Source organism: Tursiops truncatus, chromosome 9, assembly GCF_011762595.2.
Source record: "Tursiops truncatus isolate mTurTru1 chromosome 9, mTurTru1.mat.Y, whole genome shotgun sequence".
In the NCBI taxonomy this organism is placed as follows: Eukaryota; Metazoa; Chordata; class Mammalia; order Artiodactyla; family Delphinidae; genus Tursiops; species Tursiops truncatus.
The window spans coordinates 44,742,790-44,756,240 of record NC_047042.1 but is presented as its reverse complement, the minus strand read 5'-3'; the positions used below and the strand labels follow the sequence as shown (position 1 = coordinate 44,756,240).

The 13,451-nt window shown below is 38.7% G+C and overlaps 1 protein-coding gene across 1 annotated transcript in view; it reads left to right on the top strand.

The window, feature by feature from the left end:
• The window catches only part of MIOS (meiosis regulator for oocyte development), a 240,648-nt gene that overhangs the window by 117,282 nt on the left and 109,915 nt on the right, over positions 1 to 13,451 (top strand). Inside the window, exon 2 of the mRNA XM_073809683.1 lies at positions 4,219 to 4,316. The gene's annotated coding sequence lies outside the window, so the exon portion shown is untranslated. The remainder of the gene's footprint in view (positions 1 to 4,218; positions 4,317 to 13,451) is intronic.

Here is a 13,451-nt window from a genome sequence, read left to right as displayed (position 1 = left end):
GAGAAGCCACTAGAGGGTTTTGAGCAGAGGAGTGAAAGATCTGACATTGTCTTGAAAGGCTCACTCTGGAAGCAGTACTGAGAACAAACTGAAGAGATGTCCCTGTGAGAGATGATGGGGGCCTGGACCAGGCTGTTGAGTGAAGGTGGTGGGGAGTGCTCACATCCTAAATAGATTTTGAAAATAGAGCCAACAGGATTTGTTACAGATTGAGAGGACCCTAGGGTGTCTTTGAGGTTTGTGGAAGAATAGACTTGTCATTTATGGACAAGGAGAAGACTGAGATGAAGCAAGGTTGGGGGAGGGTATACCAGGAGCTTAGTTTTGGATATGTTAAGCCTGAGATGCCTAAAATAGACATCCCAATGGAGGTATCAAGTAGGAAAGAGGGGCCTGAGCTGGAGACATAAATTTGGGAACCCTCAGTATATAGATGGCATTTAAAGCCATGACTGGGTGAGTTTACAAGTAGATAGGGAAGAGAGAAGGTTCAAGGACTGAGCCCTTTGGAGGCTCCAAGTATTAGAGGTCAGAGAGATGAAGAACAACCAGCAGTAGAGACTGATAAGATGCAGCCAGAGAGATCAGGCGAAGAGATTTTTTCAAGGAGGTGAAGATCCTAGTAGAGGATGCTACTGATAGGTCAAGTAAGTTGGCAACTGAGAATTGACCACTGGATTAGGCAACATGAATAAATACTCTTATTTTAATGTCAGTTGTATTTAGACTACATCAGGGTTTACAGACTTTTTCTTAAACAGTTGGATAGGAAATATTTTATGCTTTTGGGTCATAATAAGGTCTCTTTCATAACGAATGAATGCTGTTTTGGTAGTACAAAACCAGTCATAGACAATACCCAAATGAACAGGTGTGCCTGTGTTCTAGTAACACTTTATTTACAAAAACAGGCAGGCTGCCCTGTAGTTTGCCAATGCCTGGGCTAAAATAAATATGTTTTTATAAACAAAAGCACATCGTTAGGTCCTACTTTATATAATATTAAAAACCTGAACCTGTCATTAAGACATGTCCGGGCATATGCTTCTCAGTGTTTCACTTTGTGTCAATCCCTAGTCTAAATAAATATCACGGATGGAAACATGTAAAGGACTCAAGTTCTACTTCAGAGCTGGGCTATTCTGATTCAGAACTTGATTGCTTATCAGGTGGCAGAGAGTGCACTAAATGCTTTTCATGCTTTATCTCATTTAATCCTCACAACCCTCTGAAAGTAAGCGTCTCCATTTTCCAGATGAGCTTAAGCAACTCCCATTCACACATCTGATCGACGGCAGAAGCAAGATTCACGTTCACTCCCCCTAACTCCAAACCCAACTCATATCACTCTTCTGCAAATATTCAATAAAATAAGAGAGATCCTCTTTGGGGTATTATTACTTACATTTAATATCTATATTAAAGCTACTTCCTTGTGCTGCAACAATTGTGTGTATTTGAGAGTCCTTATAGAGGTGTTCATCTAGCCTCTTGAATCACAGAATATAAAAGAATAGGAAAGGAAGAAAGGAGAAGGGAAAGGGAAGACAGTATTGATTTGGTAAGGGAATAGCAGATGAAAGTCTTGCTATTACTATGTGACAATGTTCTGACATTTAATGTGTTTTCTTTGCATGAGCTCCAGATGTAAAACCACGAATGCCATTTCAACAACACCTGGATAAGTTAATTTACTAAACTCATAACACAACAGTTCTCTTGTACTCAGTACTCCAAAGGAAGAAAGAGCATCTTACATATTTTTAAGGTACTTTGAAAGTGGAATTACACCACCAGTGCTGAGCTATTTGAACCAAGAATTGTATGACATCTAAAATTTGTATAATTCACTATTTACCACTGTCTCTACTATTTAAATACAGATGCCCAGAAGAGACAGCTACCAGTAAATAGTAAATAAAAGGAATAAGTAATTCAAGTAGAAATACAACACCCAAGATAATTATCAATGTCAATCCTTATTTTAATATAATATATAATATAATGATATGCTTAGACATTGACATATAAATGACTCCAAACTGATTTGAGGTCTCTGTTTTTTGCACATTTCTTATAACTCTTCCCCTTCTGGCAGCTTTCCCTTTGCACTGGTCTTTAAGGCCTTCATAATTAACTGGATACCTGTGGTGTATGATCATCAGGTTGTACATAGTTCATAAATGTACATACATAAAGAACAATGAAAAAAATAATTGTATTGTCGTCCTTTCTATTATACGCCCTTTTGCAGTACCTTGTCCCCTTCGATTGACGGGCCTTCTAATCCTTGTGGGCCAACTGGTGCTTCAGAACCTTTTTCACCCTGAAAGTATATGGAAAGGATATCAATGCACTAATAAAATTCAGGATTTTAAAACCGTTCAAGCATTCAAAGCATCTGAATTCACTGCTAACTATAAATGGGTAATTCTAACTCCAAGATTTGTAAATTGCCGAAGAAAATTAGCATTAACATTCATAAATAGAATCTATCCAAGCATAACGCATGCAGCATCACTAAAGTTGGAAAAGCACTCCATTCCTAATATAATCGGATATATCTGGATATGGGAGATCTGATCAACCACATATTATAACTAACAGAATCAGTCTTCCGTTTCCTCAACATTTCTATAACTGGATCCATTACACAATGAAAATTTGTCTCTCAGTATATGAAATAATATTTGCTAAGATTGAATTATTTATTACATGTTTTATACCAGAATTTATAATCATTTATTGAAAACTTAGTTTTAGAAGAATTCATGGAAAATCTTCTTGGATATGCTTCCAGAGTCACATGACCTATGTGAATAGCTCTGGTTGTAATGTAATATCAATGAAGTCATAACACTGTGCATTTGTATGAAAAACAAACCATATAATCAATCAGAAATAGCACACATTTCATGAACCGAGAGCAGAATCAAAGAACATTTGCAGGAAACCTAGGAAACAGGAAAACACACCTTAATGTCCATCTATATTCATAATTTCTTCACTTAAGCCCTACGTCATTGCAAAGTAGCCCCAAGAAGAATATACAGAAACCTCCGATTTGGTCTTGCTGGTTGGGGAGTGAAGTGTTCTGACTAATGGGTTCTTCTGATTGTTACCACAGAGTATATTTGTGTCCAGTCAACCCTAAAACAACACTGAATATAATGAGTTCTTTCTTTGATGAGTCAGAGTGTGTTATTATGAAGGAGTGTATCATTATTTCATACAGTTGAAACTGTCACTAAGACATGCCCTGAAATAGGCTTCACAGTGTTTCATTTATCCCTTTCTCACTTATTTCTTAGTTTTGAAACCCCACAGATGATAAGGAGAAATAATTCTGGCTATTTGAATTTTCAGGTTGTTTGGGCTACACATAAATCGAAATTTACTATGTGCCAAAGAAAAATTCAAGGAATTATGTATTATAAAACTTTCTGAAATGCGGTGCCAAATTGCTGGCCTCTGCCTTCTCATGATGATACTTTGGTTAGTCAAGAGCATTAGTAATGTCCCCTTCATCTGACATATTATTTGCATTTACTATAACAAATTAAAATTTGTTAGTTAACAAGGGCTTCTTTTAAAATTCAATCCAGCAGTTACAACTTCGTGTGAATTACTTGTTTTAACTAATTGATTTCCCTTTAGTTGAGATTTAGGTTTCTCATAGATAACTGAATATTGATCATGGTGGAAGAGGCTGAAAATGAGAAGCAATTTTAGAGTGTGAGGCCGTCCTGAGAAGGTTGGATCTCAGTGACTCGACTGAATGACTGAAGTGGAAGGTCTTAGACACTTAGAAAGCAGCACATGCTTCTCTGGGTAGTGTGTATGCATGCATGTGTCTCTGGGGGAAAGGTTTTAGAAAAGAAGAAAAAAGGACCCCAAAGTTTATCCTTACTTACTCTGAAAGTTTGTTGATGCTGCCCAAAGTGTCTTGGAAAATCATTTCCTAGGTGGCCTGTGGCAAAGGAGCCATATATTATGGGTAAAGAGTCTAGAGCAGGGATCAGCAAAGTACAGACCATTGGCCAAATTCAGCCCACTGCACGTTTTTTGTAGGTACAGCGTTATAGGAACACAGCCAAGTTCATTTATTAATACATTGTTTAGGGCTGCTTTCATGCTGCAGCAGCAGAAGTTAAGTAGTTGCAACAGATATCGTATGGCTCACAAAGCCTAAAATATTTACTGTCTGGTCCTTTACAGAAAAAGTTTGCCAAGCCCTGGTCTAGAGGAACCTGAGCTCCAAGAATTACATATGGGAGGCAGTGGAAACATTTAAATTCTCCATTGCCAGGTAAAAGGTAGGTCTTGCATAACATTTTGCTCCTTCTGGTAATATGGTAACTCCAATTCCCTCCACCCACCCACATTTCTTTTCTTACGTTAATGGAAGTACTATGACAAATTGTTTTATTGGACTGTTTCTTCTGTACGTTTCACAAAACAAAGCTGTGGGTAAAGCTTGGTATAGCCACGTTCAATAACTTAATTTCTGGGCATAAAGATGCTATTTATCACTGTGACTTTAATGACTACAAACTACTTTAAGAGATTTCTCTAATTTCATATGCGGTAATTATATGAAGAAGCAGCCTTTCAGTTACTTATTTATATTTGCAAATGTCACGATAGCTTTATATTAAGGGGAAATTTACATATTACTTCGTTTAATAGGGTGAAGGTGGTCAGGAGAAGATACTTGACCTGGGATAATTGGCTAGGACACATTTTTGTAAATTTGTCATTCATGACCATGCAATACAAAGCATTTTCCCTCAGTGTAGAAGGTGTTGTTGTTACCTTTGGTCCTGGAGGTCCTTCTCCTGGTAAGCCCCTCTCTCCTGGTGCTCCCTCAGGCCCACGGGGACCCTGGTTAGGATACGAGGGGGTGAGGAACAAGAGAAAAGAGAAAAAGAGAGAAAGGGAGAGAATGGGAGGAGGGGGAAGAGAGGAGACGGGAAGATAGAAAATGGTCATATTTCAGTTCGCATGGGCATAGTCCTGTTCATGTGATTAGTGAGAATCCTTCTAGTAAACTCCATACTGATCAGTAGAATCATAGAGTTGTGAAGAATAATATTCTCATTGTATTAAATACTTGTTCCATTTGATTGGCATAAGATGTTCTATTCCGGTGTTCTCAATTGGAGGAAAATGGAAATTAAGTGATGCTTCAGAATAAGGATGAGGAAATCAATCCTATGAGGAAAGGCTAAAAATCTAGGACTGTGTGGCCTGGAGAAGGATGTGGAGTGATTAATCATTTAATTAGGTTATCAGGGGAGCCCTGTGAAGAAATCACTACACGGCTGTTTTAAAGCACTGAATTCTATTCATATGTTGTTTTAATTTCCATCCTGATAAATTTAGATTCACACTTGAATTCTTTCAGGAACTGGTTGAATCCATTGGAGGTTTATGTGCAAGTAGGAATCGTGATAGAATCATTAAGGAGGAACAGGATTTTCCGTCTCAGCGTTTAAAAGTAAGAAGCCCATGTGGCTGTTCCTCAAAAAGGCACTCAGATAGGTGAGGACTTCTCACATAAGGAAAGAAAAACAACACAGTCCCAGGCTTTGAAATGGACTGACAGGAAACATACTCATTGAAAAATAACAGCAAAAGAGTCACTTAAACCTGGAATTTTACAAGGTTATAAAGTGTTCCCCTCTTTCTTCTTGGCCAGAAGGCAAAAAAAAAAAAAAGTAGAAAAGGGACTAACAATAAGAATTGTAGAAGCATGAACTGGAGCTTTTCCTCTAATGGACCTAGAAAGATAATTAGGGCTTTCTTGCCAGGGCAGTAAATCTTTGATGGAACAAGGTCTACTGAGTTGCCCAGAGTCCCAAAGCCAGCTGGCTGCAGACACTCTGAGTGATCTTGGGACTCAGTATATAGTAATCCAGCGTAATTTAGGCGATACTTTCTACTCAAGCCTGGTAGCAGAGCTAGGATACAGCATTATGCTCATCAGTGACTGATCACAGCTACAGATTTGTGAGAGAGAAAGCTAACTGTATCCCATATTTAATTTTTTTTGCCTTTCCCTAATACTGTATATTTAAAAGAGTCTTCTTTAGTATTTGTGCATAGCCAATTTAGTAAAGACTTTAATTGAAGGAAAAAGCTAGCATTTAATTCAATTTGAATTGCTATGCTTGTGGGAAAACTAGCTTTTAACCATCCAAGACCTTAATCAAAGCTCTAATATCCATGACAGCTTACTCTAATGTTAGAGAAATTAACGAGGGGGAAAGTAAACATGAGCGTGAAAACTAGATTGCAAACTAAACAGACAAGGCCTAGCTACTATCACACATGATACCAAAAATATTAACAAATTACTCTTTTCCCCACCGATATGACAAATGAAAATAACTCAATTTACATTGAATGCAAAGGAATCTTTTTCCAGTTCATTCAATTTTTTTTTCCCATTCTTTCAACAAATGTTTACCAAAAGCCTGGTAGGTGCGAGTCACTGTGCTAGGGTCTGAAAACAGTAGGCAGCCCTGCTCCCTGTCTCATAAAGTTTACAGTCTTGCATAATAACCAAAAGCAGATTTGGGTGTCATTTGCACTGAGGTTCAAGCCCCCGCTCTGCTACATATTAGCAATGTGATCTTAAGCAAATAATTCAATCTCTCTAAAGTTCAGCATTGTCATCAGAATGGTGGTAACAATAGTACCTACCTCAACCACACGTATTAATTTAAAGATTAGCTCAGAGAGATTTAAAGCTCTTACATATTAAGCACTCAATAAATATCTGCTATCACTAACAAAATTATTTCCCTTGAATCCTGCAATTGCTCAGAATGTCCTTTTATAAAGTTTTTACAAATTAGATAGTCTCAGAGTGAGCGGCTTTATGTTAAGCAATATGGAGAGAGGCATGCAGCAAGAGTAAGCACAGACCCTTCTTTCGTCTCTGCATTTCTAGAATACATTAGCCAAGGTGAAAATGAAAATAATGAAGCCTTTTAGGAGTCATGTGTTCCAGGCTGCTGAGAACAGAGTTAATGCTTGTGAACAATCACTTAGGGGCATTAAAAAAAAGAGTGTAATTACTGGAAACTGTCAGAGTAATATTCTACACCATCAGTATATTCCCAAGTTTTCCAGTTAAACAGTCAAGATGAAAGATGACTGCCAACCAGAGAAGAGAAAGAGAAAGTACTTGGGTTAGATGAACTGTTAGTTTATTAAGACAGTACCAACAGATTTTTTTTTCAGATTATTTTTTAAAAGACAAAAATGCTCTGTAAAAAATAGTGTCCTTTTCAAAGGCCATGACATTCTTATTTGACTTCTAATGAACACTTGTAATTTAAAAATATCTAGTGGAAGGAACTAATTATCAGCTAACAGAGTCTGATCAGAAATACTTTATATGAGACATTAACAAGATAAAATATGATGTCCATTATCTGATTATCTTCCTGAATAATCTCAATAGTGTGGGTAATCAATAAAAGTGGTTTCAATATACGTTGCAAGCATATGCTACATATAAATATGCTCAATAATAATATAAATTAGCCTTAATATTAAAACGGTGAAATCTACTTTACTTTTTTTTTTTTTTTTTTTTTTTTCTTTTTTTCTACTTTACTTTTAACTTCAAAATAATTATAGTTTTGTTTCAGGGGGTATTTTTCACAGATAGTGCTCTGAGTATCCTTGCACAAAAAACAAACAGATCACCCTGAGAATCTGAATCAATTTATTATTCATGAATCAGTCATCTGTCAGACCAACACAAAACTAGTGGTAATCATATAATTAAAGAAGGTAGCTGACAGTTCAAAGTTAGGTCATGGAGCTGGAATAGTAATTCAGTCGATCAGATTTATTTATCACTGTTACATAAAAAGTGTAGTTAGTGCTAAACCTGAAACCACTTGAAATGATTCAGGCAAAGAAACAAAGGTTCTTTCAGCAGAACCTTTGTTAGTCCTAAGGTAAGTCTTTATGTTACTTTGAAATAATTAAAAAGCTCTCATTGTTGATCTTTTATTATGACATTTTGGGAGAATATTTTCATGTATTACTTGAGATCCTTCCCATCTTTGTTATGATTTTAGTTCCCAATTAAATCAAAGACTTCACAGTGTCACTCTAATTTGTGTAATTGTGATTGGATAGCAAGAAAACAAACAAAAATTTCATGTTCTGGCAATATCATGAAAACTCTCTAGCTACAAACAGAAAGGCAAATAATATACATTTTTCTTTAAAATGAAGGCCCCAAAAATCAATAAATAAGGGAAATCACAGGGTTCCAAAACAAAAGGAGCGCTGAACACTAGAGGTAAGCATGTAAGCTGACACTGTAACTGTTCTGGGTAAAAAGTGTGGTTGGGGCTTCCCTGGTGGCGCAGTGGTTGAGAGTCCGCCTGCCGATGCAGGGGACACGGGTTCGTGTCCCGGTCCGGGAGGATCCCACATGCCGCAGAGCGGCTGGGCCCGTGAGCCATGGCCGCTGGACCTGCGCGTCCGGAGCCTGTGCTCTGCAATGGGAGAGGCCACAGCAGTGAGAGGCCCGCGTACCGCAAAAAAAAAAAAAAAGTGTGGTTGTATGGTAGGACAAAGTCTTGTAGTCTAAGAGGGAGAACCAGGAACAAAGACTTTGGCTCATTCGATGGAAAACAAGGAGAAAATTAGAACTAAGATCCCCCCCCATAAAGCTAGGACCTTCAAAGTTATATATCTTCAATGAAAGGGCAGGGTAGAAAAAAGCCATCCCATAAATACAGTGTTATGAATGACAAGAACCTTGTCTACCTTCACTTGGGCTCTAAATGGGCCCGAAAACTCCTAACCTGGTCCTGTGCTATGTATGGGTTTGGAGTTTCAAGTGACACCATGTTGGTGGTCTGGGGACACCTTAATCAAGACAATAGCATCAAGGATGTGCCTGGAGTACATAAGAGATGCAAATGCACACTTCTCTCAAGCATGCTCCACACAGAACACTTGGGTTTTCACAATTAAACCTGGCTGACAATGAGTTCAGATGCGATAGTACAAAACATAAAAGAAAATAATTCTCAGTGAGTAAAAGTGAGCCAATATAATGTAAACTTCCCCAAGGTTGCCAAATAATAGAATAAAATAATAGAGACCAAAAAAGGAAGTATACTTTTTAATGGTCTTAAGAAAAGCATAGAAATATAAGAAGCAAAGAGGACAGTATAGCAAAAACATATTAGTAAAAAAAAAAAAAAGGCAGATTTTTAAAATTAGCTTTAAGAATTTTTAAAAATACTCATTAAGTTAAAAATACAAGATATGATTTCAGGACATTTTATAACCAGAAAAAGATAAATTTGTGAATTATGAGTTAGATTTGAGGAAATCACCTTAAAATGCAACTAAACATCTAACAGAATTTCTGAATAAATGGAGAATGGAAAAATAAAATATCTGAAGAGATAACAACTAAGAACTTTCAAAATTGTTGAATTCTCAGATTCATGAAACCCATGAATTTGAAGCACACAAATATATCCATATTTATATGCATCATAGTAGATCTATGGAGACATTCAGTAAGTCCTTCAATGGTGGACAGTAATGGCAAATCCTTACTTGATTAATTGCCTGCCCCCCCCCAGCAATTATGGCCATCATCATGACCCTCTCTCCATTATGAAAGAGTTCCAGTTAGTCAACATATTGATTCTACCAGTGTGACTGGCCCTTTCCAGAGAAAGATGACATCAGGCTTGCATGTACCTTTTGCAGGTTGGTCACTCAGCAGTGGCAGTATCCATATTAGGTTTGTTAAAAGGAAGTTTATGTTGATCCTGTGTATAACCTCCATCCCAGCCACCCATTAAAACTGAGTGGATGGGGCTTCCCTGGTGGTGCAGTGGTTGAGAGTCCGCCTGCCAATGCAGGGGACGCGGGTTCGTGCCCCAGTCCAGTAGGATCCCACATGCCGCAGAGCGGCTGGGCCCGTGAGCCATGGCCACTGAGCCTGCGCGTCTGGAACCTGTGCTCCGCAACGGGAGAGGCCCTGACAGTGAGAGGCCCACGTACGGCAAAAAAAAAAAAAGAAAAAACTGAGTGGATGGTAGTAGAGCTAGGAAAATAGATTGATTGACATCCTGTCTACTTGTTTATTTAGAGCCTTCTTTAAAATGGATGTGGTTTGGTGAGCATTCACCTAGGACACAAATATCTTCATACTCTGTGTTCATGAAGAGAACAGGAGTCTAATTTCCAGCTAGGCCAGCAAAACATACTCAGTTTTGTTCTTCCTTTGTCTGTTCATATGGGGCTATAGGTGTGGCTTGTGGGAAAAGTAGCAATGGAGTAGATGCCATAGGAGTCTAAGCCAATTACTCATGAAACTATTTGTATCTTCAAGAATAATGATGAACTTCTACGACACATAGCCTAGGTGGCTTGTATAACACCCAGTTCATGATGAATAATTCAACATGGACTTCCCTGGTGGCGCATTGCTTAAGAATCTGCCTGTCAGTGCAGGGGACACGGGTTCGATCCTTGGTCCCAGAAGGTCCCACATGCCGCGGAGCAACTAAGCCCATGTGCCACAACTACTGAAGCCCGTGAGCTCTAGGGCCCATGTGCCACAACTACTGAGCCCGCGTGCTGCAACTACTGAAGCTCACGTGCCTAGAGCCCATGCTTCGCAACAAGAGAAGCCACTGCAATGAGAAGCCCGCGCACCACAACGAAGAGTAGTCCCCGCTCGCCACAACTACAGAAAGCCAGCATGCAGCAACGAAGACCAAACGCAGCCAAAAAAAAAACCAAATTTGACACGTATGGTCGTGTATTGTCCCATGATTAGCCATGCAGTCTCTCCTAGGATCCAGCAACAAGGCAGAGCTGTTTATTAAGTTTATTAAGCTAAAAGTAGGCACGTGGAAGAAAAAGAAGAGATCTTATGCTTGCTTCAGAAATCTCAGGTTCTTTTGGACAGTTCATAAAGGCTTTGCAGTGAAACATGAAGCTCACTTTTATTCCCACTTATTCAGAACATTATGAAAAGATTTTTTCATTTCTGTGTAAAACTTCCCAAATTCTCTGCTGTACTCCCTCTATACATGGCAACCTATCTGGGCCTGTATATTTCTAGCTGATGTCATTTCGGTTTTCTAGGTTTCCAGCCTCTCCAGTATAGAACCAGCAGTGTCTGCAGGGAGCTCATAATCTTCTTTCTCAGTGGTTTAGTTTTTGTTTTGTTTTGTTTTGTTTTTTGCGGTATGCAGGCCTCTCACTGTTGTGGCCTCTCCCGTTGTGGAGCACAGGCTCCGGATGCGCAGGCTCAGTGGCCATGGCTCACGGGCCCAGCCGCTCCGTGGCATGTGGGATCTTCCCGGACCGGGGCACGAACCCATGTCCCCTTCATTGGCAGGCGGACTCTCAATCAGTGGTTTAGTTTTAAGAGAACTATCTAGTTAGTGGAAACACAGTAGATAATTAGACCAGTGTATTTTTCCTTTATATGATGTTCTCGTTTTTGAATTAGTGTATCAAGACATTGGTGAAAAGACTAGCCCTCAGATAGTATGGTACCATTTCATTCTCAGACTACAGCAAGGAAGCACATGTTTCTGTTAATATTATATGTGAGGAACTATGCAACGCAAAGCCCAGTTGGGTGACCAACTATTCACAATCGGTTGTTTTTATTTGTATCCCAGCAAGTCAGCTACTGTTCTTTCCTGGGAGAATAATGATTACTTGAAAAGTTAAAAAGCTTCTTATTCCAGAACAGTCATGTTTTATTCATTTCCTCTCCAGCTCTCTTTTGACAGAATTTTTTTTCTTTTCCAACAATAGTAGATTTCAAAGCTACATAAGGTAGAAGCTGCAAATAACACAGGTATTACCTGTCTACCATGATCAATTCTAGCTTTAGAGTATACTCACGGGTTAGGTAATGAGCAAGGTCCTTATTCTCAGTGATTTTATCATGGTTACAGGAAAGTCAATTACAAAGTATAGACATTAGGTATGAATCTAGCTCTCCTATCTCCTAGGAAATTTTGACATATGAGAACTCCTTTCTTCTAGGACATACTGATTAATCTCACAAAAGATTACAGTAAGAGAGAGCCTGTTGTACATATCCTATAAATATAAACAGATAGATATCCCTATTTCAAGTGTTATGAAAAATAACACTTGGATCTGGTCTTTATATATTTATCGTCTTTTGTTGTTTAAATAGATAAAGATGGCTTAGTTTAACCATTTATTCTAACCCAAAAGAGCACATAAGAACTATATTTGTCCTTTTAATTCCACCTAGAATTTCTTGCTACTCACTGTCTGGCCCAGCTCACCAACACCAATCGGTCCTGGAGGCCCAGTTCTTCCTTCCTGACCTCTTTCCCCTAGGAGGAAGAAATAATTGAATGAAAGTTTGCTTTTTTAAATGAAAAATAACATAGCACAAAATACTCTGGAGATTTCAACAAAGATAAACAGCAAAATTGTCAAACTTTTCAAACCCTTAAAGATTAAAAAAAAAAATCTAGAGGAGGAAAAATGCCTTGAATTTAAGTGAACAAATTACCCCCAAACGTTCCTCATTCCTTCTTGTCTAAATGCAATTTCAGCTTTCGGAAACGATTACATAGCAATTGACAGGTCAGACCGTGTACGACTCTTTTTGGTTACTGAAATGACCAAGTTAACAATGCCCGTGCTGTTCTCTGCCCCCTCGCCACCATCCAGGGATGCGTCCCCCGCCACCGTGCCCTGTTCCATTTCACCTCGCCTTTCAGTTCTGTTTCACATTTCTTCTCCTTCAGAACCCTTCTCCAGTAACTGCCAGTATAAACTCCACCTTCCCTGGAATCTCAATGTGATTGTTGTCTAAATGCATTCCATGGTGACACCTGATTACATTCGAAGTGCACTGTTTTGTATTGCTCTCTGGTTTAGCCCTGCGTCGAAGTCTTATTGTCCCAATGACATAGAACAGCCATTTAAAATAAGCACTTCTGCTCTAGTACATCCTGCATGATGTAGAGCACCCAAGGTTGTTGGGTGTTCTAGTCCTTTCTAGTTCCCTACAAACCTCCCGTCAACATTTACTTATTCAGTGTCATGGTTCTTCTGGTTTTTGCCCCTCTGTGCTTATTTGATGTGAGCAGGTGATAGTTGACATGTTAAGGTGTTTCACTTCCCAGTAATATTTTTGCATGCCAACATTTAAAATCCATGAAAACTCAACAGAACTAGATGTATGTTGGCAAGAGGGTGGGTATTTGGAGACAAGCAACATTTTCATTCCAACCAAATCAAAAAATACATAGAGTATTCTTGTGGTAACTGCCCCTGACCAGGGCATTGCAGTGTCCAAGCATCCAGCCTGTAAGTAACTCATACAGACAGCTTCCTTGTATCTATGAGGGTAACACTGAGCAGAGTTCAAATCACAGCTC